This window comes from Lepidochelys olivacea, assembly GCF_965140295.1.
Source record: "Lepidochelys olivacea isolate rLepOli2 genome assembly, chromosome: 4".
Taxonomy (NCBI): domain Eukaryota; kingdom Metazoa; phylum Chordata; order Testudines; family Cheloniidae; genus Lepidochelys; species Lepidochelys olivacea.
Window position 1 is genome coordinate 14,715,101 of NC_140414.1, and position 14,839 is coordinate 14,729,939.

Sequence of the window (14,839 nt, forward strand, 5' to 3'; positions counted from 1 at the left end):
ACCTTTCTTTTAATTACAGACCAGATAGTCAACACTTTCTGCAGCCCTTGACTCCATGCCTGAAGGACAGAGCTGGCTCCTTGGAAGCCAGATGGAGGAGAGTGATTGCTGCAGACCCAGCTTTGGGAATTGTGCATGGTTAGTTACCTCACCCCCATCCCAACAGGGGTAAGCATTCAGGGGAAGGTATGTAGTAGTTAGCCTCCTGATGAGTCCCCTGGGAGTTACTGGGCCTAATTCTCATTTATGCTAGGGCAGTATGAAGGGGACTTAAATGGAGATGTACCTGCAATTCACACTCGCTTCAAGGCCCTTTAACACTTACTCTAAGGTCCCTTCGCATCCCACTGGAAGTGCAAATCAGGCCCAATAACGGGTGAGATTTAAAAAAAACAAAAACGAGACACCTTTGTGTTGTTCCTAGCTCCCATCAAAAGTCCATGGCTTTTCTCAAAGTGTGGCCATAAGGATCATAATGGGAGCTGCTGGGGGGGGGGGGGGGGAAGAAGGGCCTGAGCCATTGTGAAAAATCTGGCCCCTTTAAGGACTGTGGCACCATAAAGCTCATAAATATTGTATATGGTACCACCACAGATTATGAAACCAGGAAGAATGTTAAGAATTTCACTTCTCTGTTTAGAGACTAGCAAGATGGCTGGTAGCTAAATGCCCCCGCTAAGAGAAGCCTTTTATATAATATCAGGGTTGGAAGGGACCTCAGGAGGTCATCTAGTCCAACCCCCTGCTCAAAGCAGGGCCAATCCCCAACTAAATCATCCCAGCCAGGGCTTTGTCAAGCCTGACCTTAAAAACCTCTAAGGAAGGAGATTCCACCACCTCCCTAGGTAACGCATTCCAGTGCTTCACCACTCTCCTAGTGAAAAAGTTTTTCCTAATATCTCCCCCACTGCAACTTGAGACCGTTACTCCTCGTTCTGTCATCTGCTAGCACTGAGAACAGTCTAGATCCATCCTCTTTGGAACCCCCTTTCAGGTAGTTGAAAGCAGCTATCAAATCCCCCCTCATTCTTCTCTTCCGCAGACTAAACAATCCCAGTTCCCTCAGTCTCTCCTCATAAGTCATGTGTTTAGTCCCCTAATCATTTTTGTTGCCCTCTGCTGGACGCTTTCCAATTTTTCCACATCCTTCTTGTAGTGTGGGGCCCAGAACTGGACACAGTACCCCAGATGGAGTTATGCTGGGTTTGTTAAGGAACTGGGTTCTAAAAAGCATGAACTGGGTTAACTTGTGTGTCTTGTATGAGACGGAGCCCATCAGCACCTAATAAATACAATTCTTGTTAGTTATTGATGAGAGATGCTGGATTATTAGCTCTGCAGACCAGACTTCAGTGTTGATCTACAGAACGGGTACTTATTTTTGATCGTGTTTGTTGTGGTAATGCTTAAGGGTCAACCAAGAAGGGGTTCCAAAATGCTTCCATTTAGTTTGTATGAGACACAGGGCAGGGGAAGGGGCAAAGTGAAAATGTGATGGCAGCAAACAGCAGGTTAGTCTCCACCCCCCCTTTAAAAAAAAAAGTGGGGTTAGTTAGGAGGGAACCAGCTAAATGGAAAGAAAAGGGAAGGGAGAGGGGACACTGAAGGGAAAGGGGATGAGGGGGATAGTACAGGGGATGAGAGGAGCAGATAAGGAATGAAACAGATGAAGGAACTATGAGGGAGGGGAGGAGAACAGTTGGAGCAAACCGCTGAGCAGCACAGAAATGCCAGTCTAAACTGTAGACAGGTCCCTGCAGGTAACAGCAGCACAAGCTTTCACTGATTTGTGCATTACCACAGAGCTTTGAGGACGCATCAAATCACGGCCCGGTCATGCTACCTGCTGTACAAACACACAGTAAGAGAGAGTCCCTGCCCCAGCAAGAGCTTATTAGCCTAAGAGACCAAACAGAAAGGGGGAGGGGGGAGAGAGAGAGAAACTCTGCCTGAACTCTGTATTTCAAAGGTTTTTTTATTTATGGTTTTAAGTAGAAGCCACCCAAACTTTTATCACAACACTTAACATCACAGATAAGTAAATATATAGGGGGGGGGGAAATAGCTCTCTGTCATCATGGCTGTTCAATTCACACAGACTCAATGTGAAGGGGAAAAAAAAGGCGAACAAACAAGGAATGCCATTCTACCGCATGCTACCAACATTCCATAATCAAGGCAGTCAAGAAATTGCCACCTCTGAGAACAGATATTACTTACAATTCATGAGTAGCTATCAGAATTAAGGACCAGCTCATACAGACCCTTATGTACAGCCCTGATCCTGGTACTATCTCAGCTATGCGTGTATGTGACGTCAGGCATGGGCATAAATGCAAACAGGATTGGGGTCTAAGTTATGATAAAGGGGCAGATGTTATTATTGCTTATTTATATTACAATAGCACAGAGCTCCAATCAGGGCACCATTGTACACACAACAAAAGATGGCCCCTACCCCAGAGATCTTTGATCTATATATTTTTTCATCTCTCTAGTTCCCATAGAAAAGTGCTTATATCCAATATCACAGACGCGTCTTTATCCACATGATGCTAAAAGATTCTTCTTCCATGGAAGTCAATGCAAGGGTCTTTTTATCTATAACCCACTAGAGTTGGATTTTCAGAAGTACCTATGTCACTCAGATCCCCGTGTCTTATTCAAAAGCCAATGAGCTTGTGCTCCCCGAATCACACAGGTGATTTTGAAGAAAAAAAAAAAAAACAAACAAAAAAAAACCTCTATTCATTTTGAAGCCAAATCCAACACAATGTTGTTAGATTGCCTGGGAGAAGAAGAGACTGGCTAAGACTCCAGGCCAGATTTTTCAAAAGAGATTATGACCAGCAGCTCCCATTTAGGCACCTAAATAATGGATTTTCAAAATGCTTACAGCCCATTTAGCTACTTAGGGCCAGATCCTCATCCAGTATAAATTCTCAGGGCTCTGCTGACTTCAGATGAGCAATGATATTTTACACCAGTTGAGAATTGGGCCCTATATTAAGGTACTCTAAGTTAGCATACTCACCACCCGTAGCACCCTTGTCTCAGGGGCCCTTGTCTCCAGCACCTCCTGAAGGCTGTTTGCCTCTGGCTGGGTCTTCTGTGGCTCAAACCAAGTCACAAGGTACACTCTCCTTCCAAGGTAACAAAAGGTCCAGCTGAAAGGCCAAGCTAAATACTCAAATGATAGTTCTTCTGCCCCTCCTGGACTCCACTGAAATACTTTTACAACCCTTCCTCAGGGCCTCCCCACAAGAGCCTGCCCTGCTCCTGCAGAGGTCTTCCTTTGCTGTCTCTCATCTTAACAGGATTTCCCTCACTGCTTTCCTTCCCCAGAGACCCTAGCAAATTCTCCTAGGGATCTCCCTACATACCCTAGCACAGGAGTTCTCCCACCAGTTTTCTCTCTGTGGGTCCTCCTACCTGCAAGAGATTTCTACCTTCTCTACAATCTCTTCCTCTAGACTGAGCTGCCAGCTCTATGTAAGTAGTTCTTCCTGATTCCCTGCAGCTGGGGTCACTAATTATCAATAAGTGCAATATCTCCATCAGCTGGGGGCTAGCTGGTAGTTCACAAGTAAGGCTGAGCCTTGCCTGCCTTAAAGGGCCAGCCAGCCTCTGACGGGTACCTATGGTGGGATTGTCAACACTCTCTGTCCTGTACAATCATGCCAACTTCATTCCCTTCCAGGTGGTTCTGGGACAGTTGGTTTCATTTCTAACTCTCACCATCATGCCAGTTTTCTCCATTGGCAGTAAGGACAATAGGCCTCGCTAGCGGCCGGATGGTCCAGAGAGGACTGCTTCATCTCTGTCTGAGGCAGGTTGCTACTTTGCATCTCAATTTTTCCTTTCAAGTCAGCCTCTCCTTGTGGGGGTATGGATAAAGCAGCTTTAGATACTCTTAACATTTTCCCTAGTGACTCCTTACCAGAGTTATCGCTCTCACGCTGCATCTTGGGGGAGCTCAGTGTCAGTGTTCATCATGGAGGCTGAATCTCGCTGGGGTCTCCTGTCCCATAGGGATGGACCCGCTCCCTATAGAATCATAGAATCATAGAATATCAGGGTTGGAAGGGACCCCAGAAGGTCATCTAGTCCAACCCCCTGCTCAAAGCAGGACCAATTCCCAGTTAAATCATCCCAGCCAGGGCTTTGTCAAGCCTGACCTTAAAAACCTCTAAGGAAGGAGATTCTACCACCTCCCTAGGTAACGCATTCCAGTGTTTCACCACCCTCTTAGTGAAAAAGTTTTTCCTAATATCCAATCTAAACCTCCCCCACTGCAACTTGAGACCATTACTCCTCGTTCTGTCATCTGCTACCATTGAGAACAGTCTAGAGCCATCCTCTTTGGAACCCCCTTTCAGGTAGTTGAAAGCAGCTATCAAATCCCCCCTCATTCTTCTCTTCTGCAGGCTAAACAATCCCAGCTCCCTCAGCCTCTCCTCATAACTCATGTGTTCCAGTCCCCTAATCATTTTTGTTGCCCTTCGCTGGACTCTCTCCAATTTATCCACATCCTTCTTGAAGTGTGGGGCCCAAAACTGGACACAGTATTCCAGATGAGGCCTCACCAATGTCGAATAGAGGGGAACGATCACGTCCCTCGATCTGCTCGCTATGCCCCTACTTATACATCCCAAAATGCCATTGGCCTTCTTGGCAACAAGGGCACACTGCTGACTCATATCCAGCTTCTCGTTCACTGTCACCCCTAGGTCCTTTTCCGCAGAACTGCTGCCTAGCCATTCGGTCCCTAGTCTGTAGCTGTGCATTGGGTTCTTCTGTCCTAAGTGCAGGACCCTGCACTTATCCTTATTGAACCTCATCAGATTTCTTTTGGCCCAATCCTCCAATTTGTCTAGGTCTTTCTGTATCCTATCCCTGCCCTCCAGCGTATCTACCACTCCTCCCAGTTTAGTATCATCCGCAAATTTGCTGAGAGTGCAATCCACACCATCCTCCAGATCATTTATGAAGATATTGAACAATACCGGCCCCAGGACCGACCCTTGGGGTACTCCACTTGATACCGGCTGCCAACTAGATATGGAGCCATTGATCACTACCCGTTGAGCCCGACAATCTAGCCAGCTTTCTACCCACCTTGTAGTGCATTCATCCAGCCCATACTTCCTTAACTTGCTGACAAGAATACTGTGGGAGACCGTGTCAAAAACTTTGCTAAAGTCAAGAAACAATACATCCACTGCTTTCCCTTCATCCACAGAACCAGTAATCTCATCATAAAAGGCGATTAGATTAGTCAGGCATGACCTTCCCTTGGTGAATCCATGCTGGCTGTTCCTGATCACTTTCCTCTCATGCAAGTGCTTCAGGATTGATTCTTTGAGGACCTGCTCCATGATTTTTCCAGGGACTGAAGTGAGGCTGACTGGCCTGTAGTTCCCAGGATCCTCCTTCTTCCCTTTTTTAAAGATTGGCACTACATTAGCCTTTTTCCAGCCATCCGGGACTTCCCCGGTTCGCCACAAGTTTTCAAAGATAATGGCCAATGGCTCTGCAATCACAGCTGCCAATTCCTTCAGCACTCTCGGATGCAACTCGTCCGGCCCCATGGACTTGTGCACGTCCAGCTTTTCTAAATAGTCCCTAACCACCTCTATCTCCACAGAGGGCTGGCTATCTCTTCCCCATTTTGTGATGCCCAGCGCAGCAGTCTGGGAGCTCCCTGCTCCAGCTCCTTGTCCCTCGGCACAGTGTGGTCAGGATGAAGATAAAGGGTGCATCTACGGTGCAATCAAAGGTGTGAGTGCATACCTGCACTAGCTTTAATCTAGCTGGCATGGCTAAAAACCACAGTGAAGACACAGCGGCATGGACCCTGGTGTGGGTTGGGAATGAGAGTACATACGCTGGGTTCTTGGGAGGCTTGCACCCACCTCTTCACTGCTATGGTTAGCGACATTATAGCTAGCGTGCGTATGCCTACCTGAGCTGCACCCACACCTTTGATTGTAGTGTAGACATACCCTAAGGCAGAGGGCCCCAAACTGTGCGGCACCGTGGGACCCAGGCCAGCCTCCACAGGGGGCAGGGAAGGAGCGCCACCCAGCCCCTCCCCACCCCCAGCTCTGCTCTGGTCCCGCCACCAGCCACGTCCCTGGCTCCCAGCCCCATGCCTGGTCCCAGCCCCACCCCCAGCCTTGGCCACTGGCTGTGACTCCGTTTCCAGCCCTGGGCCAAGGCTGGGGTTGGGTCTGGGAGTGGAGCCGCACCTGGCCATGGGTCTGGCCCCCACTGCAGCTTGACTGTGGCTCCACTCCCGCCCCTGCCCCCAGCCTCGGCCTTTGGCCATGGCCCCACTCCTGACCCCGCTCCCAGCCTCAGCCTCACCCCCAGCTGTGGCCCCAGCCTCATCCCCCTTACCGCTGTCCATGCCCCCGCCCCTCCCGCCCCCAGTGCCACCGCCCCGCTCCTGGCCCCAGCTCTGAGAGACATAGGGGGGTGCAGACAGGGTAAAGGGGGCCTGACCCTCAAAAGTTTGGGGACTGCTCCCCTAAGGTAACTAAGTGGCTGGATTTTCAAATGCGTTCAATCACCCAACAACATCCGTTTGACATTCTCCTCAGGGCATGCAGCATTGTAAGCCACCGGGTTACCCTCTGCCTCAGCAAGGGAGAGCTTTGCTGGGACTTAAACTGTGTGTCAGCTCCCTGTCCACCTCAACTGCAAACTCCCTGAGACTCTGCCAGTCTGAACCTTGCCTTACAATTACAGCACCATAGACACGTAAGGACAGAAGAGACCTTAAAAAATCATAAATTCCAGCCCCCTGCACTAAGGCAGGACCAAGTAAACCTAGATCATTCACAGCGGGTGTTCGTCTAACTTATTCTTAAAAACTTTCAATGATGGGATTCCCCAATTTCCCATGGAAGCCAATTCCAGAGCTTAACGACCCTTGGAGTGCGGAATGCCGCTCCGGTGGGTGGAGTCAGCTTGTAGATGGAGTGAGGCATGGCGAGGTGGACTGGATCAAGCTTTGTGATGACTGGCGTCTAAGGAGGAAAGAATCGCTGGCTCGGATTCAGAACACTGCTTGTGCGTGGGTCTGCCCTACCTGTGGGCAGGGCTGTCACTCACGCGTTGGACTCAGCAGCCATCAAAGAACTCATTGGCGCATACACCATGCTCTGGAAAAAGCAACGGTGCCATTGAATGATTGATTGAGTCAGAAAGTTTTCCTAATATCCAACCTACATCTCCCTTGCTGCAAATTAAGCCCGTTAATTGTCCTACCTTCAGTGGACGCTGGGAACAATTGATCACCATCTTCTTTATGACAGCCATTAACAGATTTGAAAACTATGGACCCCCAGCCTCAGTCTTCATTTCTCAAGACCAAACATGCCCCATTGTTTTTTTAACCATTCCTCACAGGCAAGGTTTTCTGAGCCTTTTATCATTTTTGTTGCTCTCCTCTGGCTAGGGTTGCCAACTTTCCAATTTCTGCTCCGGCCCCTCCCCTTGAGGCCCTGCCCCCTGCTCCACCTCCTCCCTCAAGGTCCTGCCCTCCGTTCACTCCTGTCCCCCCTGCACCCCGCCCGGGGACCTCAGCTTTCTCCTCACCCCACCAGTTACCTGCAGGGTGTGGGGGAGGTTCTTTCCATAAGCCATTCACTCAAGTCATATAACAAGTCTGTGGAGGAGCTGGAAATGGAACCCAGGAGTCCTGATTTCCTGCCCCCCTTGCTCTAACCCACTGCCCTCCCAAAGCAGAGGATGGAACCCAGGAACCCTGGCTCCCCCTGCTCTAACCACTACCTCCCGCTCCCCTCCCAGAGCCAGGGAGAGAACCCAGGAGTCCTGACTCCTAGCTCTCCCCCCACCGAGCTCCTCCAGGCCCCCAATACCCAAATAAGGGATGGTCCCAAACACACCCAGGCATCCCCCGCCCATCTGGGTCCAGGGAACTGGGGGCAGAAAGCTGCTCGCTTCCATCTGGGGAACTTGCCCCATTGTTCGTAGCCCACCCCAGCTCCTTTCTTTCCTTAAAATCATGAAATCTATCATGTCATAGTCGCTTTCCCCCAGATTGCCTTCCATCATCAGATTCTCTACCAATTCCTTCCTGTTGGTCAGAATCAAGCCAAAAATGGCTGTCTCCCAGGTGACCTCCTCCATTTTCTGAAACGAAAAGGTGTCCCCAGTACATTCCAAACCCTTATTGGAAATTTTGTGTTTTGCTATATTGCTTTTCCAACAGAGGTCTGAGTAGCTACAACACCCCATTACTACCAGGTCTTGTGTTCTGGATTTTTCTGTTATTTACTCTCATCCACTTCCTCAGGTGGTGGTCTGTGTTAGACTCCTACCATGACATCCCCCGTATTTTTCACCCCTTTTATTTTTGCCCAGAGACTCTTGACTGGTCTGCCTCCCACCTCTTGCTGGACCTCAGAAAATGTGCCTGTATTCTGAATATATAATGGAACACCTCCTTTTCACTCTGACTGTCCTTCCTGAGCAAGCTAATACCCTCTATAACAATTAACCAGACATGAGACTTACCCACCACGTCTCTGTGGTGCCAATTAAGTCACAATTTGGTGTATGTACCAATGCTTCCAGTTCTTCTTGTTTATTCCCCATATTCTTTGCATTTTTGCATAGAGATCTAAGATGTTGAGCAGATTTCCCCACTGGTTTCCTCCTTGCTGCACCTATGACCCTATTGTAGCTTTCCATGTACCCCCACCTCCACCATCTAACCCTCTGTTCAGGTTGCATTTTTTCATGCTGTCCTGTGGGCTTTTGTCACATGCTCCCTTTGAACATAGCTGGTGAGGTGGTGCATGAAGATGCTCTTCCCTTTCTGGGTCAGGTGGACCCCATCTCTTCCCAATAGACCTTGCAGGTAACAATCAGTAAATCCGAGTTCCCCAGCGACATCTCTCTGCATGTCCAGCTCCTCTCACTGGGCACTCACAGAAATTAGTAAATTCGCTGCCTCCAGAGAGACAGTGCACACACCAATCTCTTAGTTTAGCTGAGGTCCCACACTTCACTTTCCCATACAGCACTGAGATTGTTTTCTAACAAAACAGAATACGCGTGTTAATAACGCACACAGATTTAAGTGATGCCAAGCAAGACTAAAAGGGATAAAAAAGGGTGACAAACAAAACACACTTTCTAGTGCCAAAAACGTAATTTTAGCAAGCTATAAAGCAGTTTCTCACTTACATTAAGGTATCAGCAACTTCAGTCCTTCAGGTAGGAGGGTCCACTTTACACAGAATCAGAGGCTGCTGGTCCCTTTCTTCCCTAAGTGATGGATAACTAGGATGTCTTTTTACTCCCTTTATATTTTGCGAAGTCCATTATGTTTGCCTCACGACCCGAGAAGGCAGTGCTTAATTTGTAAAGAAAGAAGTGCCAAGGCTCAAGCAATTAGATGCCAGGGCTCAAGCAATTTTTTATATTCATAACTGACGCAGCAAGCCAAGATGCCAGGGCTATGAATTTCCAAGCCTAGACGTGCCAGAGCTCAGCCCTGGCAAGCCCTGGCACAAATTAAGCACTGCAAGAAGACATTCTAGGGGTTCAGACTCTGGTGTGTCCTCTACAGTGTTTATCAAACTATTTCCTCTGATGCTCGTTAGCTTTGTTTACCCTATATGTAAATATACTTTCATTGTCCTCTGCCTGTAACCAAGCCAAGCAGACAGGTAAAGCCACATTCCTTTGTCTAGGGCAGGCTTGTTTATCCATTGCCTCCCAAACATATTATAAGAACATATTTCGAGCACACACATATAACTCTGTATACACAACCTGTATGTACATCAAACAATGATATTCATGACCAGTGTGGCATCAGTTTTTACGTGATACCTTATAAGACACTGTTTGACTAAGTATTTTGACAGCAGTGTTTTGAGTGGGTCCTTTGCCTGTTGGCATAAAGAGGGTATAGGGTCACAATGCATCATTGCCAATGGGAGCTGAACCCTTTTGACTATCTGATCACATCGTTTAGGTGTGTAAACGTGAGCTGAGCAGTGAATTCCTTCCCCGACTGTGGGTGCCCACAAAGCACTTTTGAATCTTCAGGCCTAATTCTGCACAGAAAGCTAAAACACCTTAACATACACATGGATTTCATAGACTTCAGTTTTATACATTTAAAACTATTGAAACTAACCTTTTCTGTCCATACCATGGTCCTTTGAATTCAGACTCTGAGGAACAAGGAGTCACACAAAGCAAGCATTTATTACTCAGTTCACCATATGCAACCTGTCAGCAGAAGAGACGGATTAATCAGAAAATGTATTTCTTTGACAGCACAGCTTGAAGAGCTTGGGGAGCCTGAATTCCTTTCCCCTCCATCATGTTTGCTTAACCGAAGGATTTCTAACTCCCTGTCCCACCCCACCCCATTTAAATTCACCCCAATGACAATGTGCCTTGCAAACCCCTCTACGATTCCTGTGTACCCAACAAATTCCGCCCACCCTGCTCATCTGAAATCCATCCACTCCCAATGAGCAGATCGATCATGCTCAATGAAGCAGATAACCCATCCAAGGTTGGTAGTATCAGCATGCTGTTTTTCTGTCTATTTTAAAGGAGCTGGTGAAAGACCAGCCATCACAGGATTATATCTCCGTGTTTCGTAGATTGGAGTACTCGCTCACCACAGGGCAGTGAGAAGCTGTGGACCTAATTAACCATTCTGAAACCTTTTCGTTATTTTAATGAGTCCTTCTGAAGAGCTCTCCCCACTGATAAAAGGCACATGGAAGCCAGGCTCTCTCGTTATTTCCCAAACGAGAGCAAAATGGGGGGGGGGAATAAAAAAATCCCTGCACAAAAAATGACTCAGGCTGCTGTTGATGTTACCTTTTGAGTCTATGAAGGCAGAGAAAATGATGATAATGTTCCCATTTTCCAAGCCATCACAGATGGTGGAGAGAGCTCTGTTGCTGTGACGCCTAAGGTGTCAGAAGCTATAGACGACAACTCAGGCTTTGATCACAATCAGTTAACAAACATAGTCCTCAAAGGACAAAGAGAACTTTAAAACAAAAAGCACAGGGACTAACTCTTAGCAACAGAATTAATAACCCTTAGTAAAACAGACCTGCTTATAGTCATTCCCATTCTGTATCAAAGATAGATATTAAGCTTTCCCTTGCCAAGCACCCTGGCAGATAGGGTCAAATTCTGCTCTGAATTTTTTAGAGCTAATGGGTCTAACCCCTTTCATAACACCACAGCTTTCAGCTACACTGTAGAGTAGACACTGTGTACTGTAAAAAGAAAAGGAGGACGTATGGCACCTTAGAGACTAACCAATTTATTTCAGCATAAGCTTTCGTGAGCTACAGCTCACTTCATCAGATGAAGTGAGCTGTAGCTCACGAAAGCTTATGCTGAAATAAATTGGTTAGTCTCTAAGGTGCCACAAGTCCTCCTCTTCTTTTTGCGGACACAGACTAACACGGCTGTTACTCTGAAAACTGTGTACTGTGTCTACTGTAATACAGAGTGCAGTACCACCTGCTGCCACCAAGGACTCCAGGTGGGGCTGCAACTGCCTCAATATACATGGCTGCCCCTGGAGTCTCCTGGCCTTCATAGAATCATAGAAACGTAGGGCTGGAAGGGACCTCAGGAGGTCATCTAGTCCCACCCTCTGCACTGGATTAGATAATTGCCAACATTTCTGCAATTGCTTCAGCTAGTTTTTCATCAGGCACTGCCAACATGAGTACTTCCAACTTGTCTACATATTCTTTAACCTGTTCTTTCTCTAAGTTGGCTGGCATTCCTTCCCCCCCTTGCAATGTGAATTTTGTTGAGTATCTGGTCACTATTAACCTTTTTAGTAAGGACTGAAGAAAAATAGGCATTAAATACCTCCGCCTTCTTGATGTCATCTCCTTCTCCACTAAGTAGAGGATCTACACTTTCCTTCATCTATCTCTTGTTCCTAGTGCACTGGTTCCCTTGAGCGTACACAGAGGTCTTCTGGAGGTACATCAACTCATCTAGATATTTGCCTAGTTTTACAGCAGGCTACATACAAAGCACTAGAGAAGTCAGTACACCTAAAATTTCATATAAACAATGACTTGTTTATACTCCTCTGCTATACACTGAAATGTATGTACAATATTTATATTCCAATTGATTTATTGTATAATTACATGGGAAAAATGAGAAAGTCAGCTATTTTTTTAGTAATAGCGTGTTGTGACACTTTAGTATTTTTATGTCTGATATTTGTAAGCAAGTAGTTTTTAAGTGAGGTGAAACCTGGGGGTTCACAAGACAAATCAGACTCCTGAAAGGGGTACTGTAGTCTGGAAAGGTTGAGAGCCACTGGCCTAATGTATTTAAAAAATCTCCTCTTGTTGCCTTTCATGTCCCTTGCAAGGCCTAACTCATTTTGTGCCTTAGCCTTTCTGATTTTGTCCTTGTATGTTCGTGTTATTCTTTTGTATTCCTCCTTAGTAATTCGTCCTTGTTTCCACATTTTGTAGGCTTCCTTTATGATTGTCTGGTCATTATAGAGCTCCTGATGGAGCCATATTGGCCTTGGTGCACACAGACTGCAGGCAGTGGTGGGAGGAGGCACAGAGCAGGGAATACAGGCTGATATGGGGCTGACTCGCCTCAGTCCTACAGAGGCAGAGCGTAGTGTTTCTATGTACAGGCTCTCTGCGGCCAATTCCTGGAGTCACTGTCACGCATGGACTGCAAGTCACAGAGCTAGGAGGCACTGAGGAGGGAACACAGGTCTCTTCAGTGGTAAATACACCATCGACAGAAGCAGAGTTAGGCCAACACTGAGCACTTTTGATAACCGCAACCTATGGTTTTTATGATAGGGAGATGAGGACACCAAACCCCCACTCTGTAGCCGTCAGTTCCCAGCCCTGCAGGCTGATTTCAGAAGGTCAAATGCACCATGGAGAGGCCGGCTTCTTTTTTTTCCCCTAACCCAATCAGCTCGCCCAGCTGTGAGAACACTCAAAGCTATCACCAGCAGCTTGTGAATACCCGCAAGGCACGGTTCTGCTCCCGATGGTGCCTCCTGGCTCTCTGCAGGGCAATAACAAGTAGTAGTTAGTAGCATGGCCCAGAGCTCTCATCCTTCTCATCTACTCTGGGTTCCCCATTATTCTGTATCACAGCAGTGGCTAGGAGCCCGAATGGAGCGAGGTGCTGTACATATACATGTTGAGAGACACTCTAGGCCCCAAAGAGCTTTCAATCTAAACAGGGAAGACAGACAAAGGGTGAGAGGGGAAACTGAGGCACGGAGAAGAAGTGACTCACCCACGGCCACCCAGCAGGTCAGTAGCAAAGCCAGGAAGAGATTCCACATCTGCTGAGTCTCCAGTCACTCTCCTAACCAGCAGGTCACACTGCTGCCTTTGCTGCTGTCTGTCAAGTCGAAGAGAAGCTGTAGCCAAAGGAATGCAAAGAGCCATTTAAAACTTCCTAAAGCAATCAATCCACAGGGTTTGGTTTTTTTCAAACGAAAAGAATCTTATTTGTGACTAGCTCAATAACAGAGCAAGTCAAACACTAAGAAACGAAAAGAGCAGAGCCCTGGAGTTGGTCAGTGTATGTACTGCAGTTAGAGGTTAGCTTTTCTAGGAGGAGAATTCGCGGCATATTGACTCTTAGGGACAGATGGCAGGTAGCGCTGCAGGTGCAGCCCTAGCTGATCTAACAGGCCTTTCCTCTCTGCAACTGCTGAGCAGTTCCTGGGGCTTCCTAACTCAGGAGCGGGACACACGGACTTTCAGGAGACTGACAAAATCTCTTGGTGAAGCCAGTCAGGGTTAACAGGCCCTTGGAAGATGGAGTTTGGCCGGAAAGTGGCTATATGGTGGCTTTCATGATACAGCCATATAAGTGGGGAAGGACATGTTTTGAATGCCTCTCTGTAGCCAACAAGGATCTCTGCCAGCCTGGGCTTCAATGTCCAGCAATGTGACGCAACAGCAATCTAGACAAAGCAGGTTCTGGCCAGCTGCGTATGAGCCAAGAGTAGAGGGTTCCCCTCTGTGCGGGGCTGAAAATGGCTCCTGTGTTGATCACAGGTGCATAGAATGGGCTTAATAAGCCAAAATGTTTATTTTGTTAACTATCCAACCTACTGTTATAGGGGCTTGAGCACTGGAGACTCTGTGGAATGAGTGTGACCAGGGTAATCATGCCAGACTGATTAATGACTGGAGTGGAAGCTAAGCAAGAGTAGCTCTTAATGCAAGCACCAAAAGAATTTGCTGCAGAGGTCATAAAAGCACTAAACCTATTATCTGTGTGTGTAATAAACATTATCCAAAGCAAAGAGATTACAATGTGTAGGAACACTGGAAAATCTGTAAATGCCAAAGCTATTTTCAGCTAATCTGCATTAACCCACTAAACTGGCATATTAGCACATAGGATTAAAGTGTAACCCTAAAGCCAGTATGTTGGGGATTCTAACATTTCGCTTTAGAGCAAAAGTGGTAATTTTCTGATACCTTCCAGTACGACAGGCGAAAATCCCAACCCAGCCGATCAGAACTAGAGAAACAGCTAACTGGCCCCTTAGTTCCAATTCACAAGTTGTCTAAAATGTGTTGGCTCATCTTCTCAGCTGAATAAAGCCAGGTAGATTTCTTTTAAAAAGGAAAGATATTCTCGCAGATCAAACCTATACAATCCCATCTCCTTTGGCTCATTTGGTGGGAGGTTCCACACTGCACCTCTTCTATGACAAAGCACAGAATTTGCAGGCCAGCGACTGGTGCTCAAGCATTCTTAAATCACCTTGGGGCATGTCTACACT

At 47.1% G+C, this 14,839-nt stretch overlaps 1 long non-coding RNA gene across 1 annotated transcript in view; it reads right to left on the reverse strand.

Moving 5' to 3' along the window:
- Positions 1-14,839, reverse strand: part of LOC311519745 — a 112,635-nt gene that overhangs the window by 81,368 nt on the left and 16,428 nt on the right. Inside the window, exons 2-3 of the long non-coding RNA XR_014711363.1 lie at positions 13,330-13,456; positions 10,184-10,278 (exon numbers count right to left, since the gene is read on the reverse strand). This is a non-coding gene — a long non-coding RNA (uncharacterized lncRNA). The remainder of the gene's footprint in view (positions 1-10,183; positions 10,279-13,329; positions 13,457-14,839) is intronic.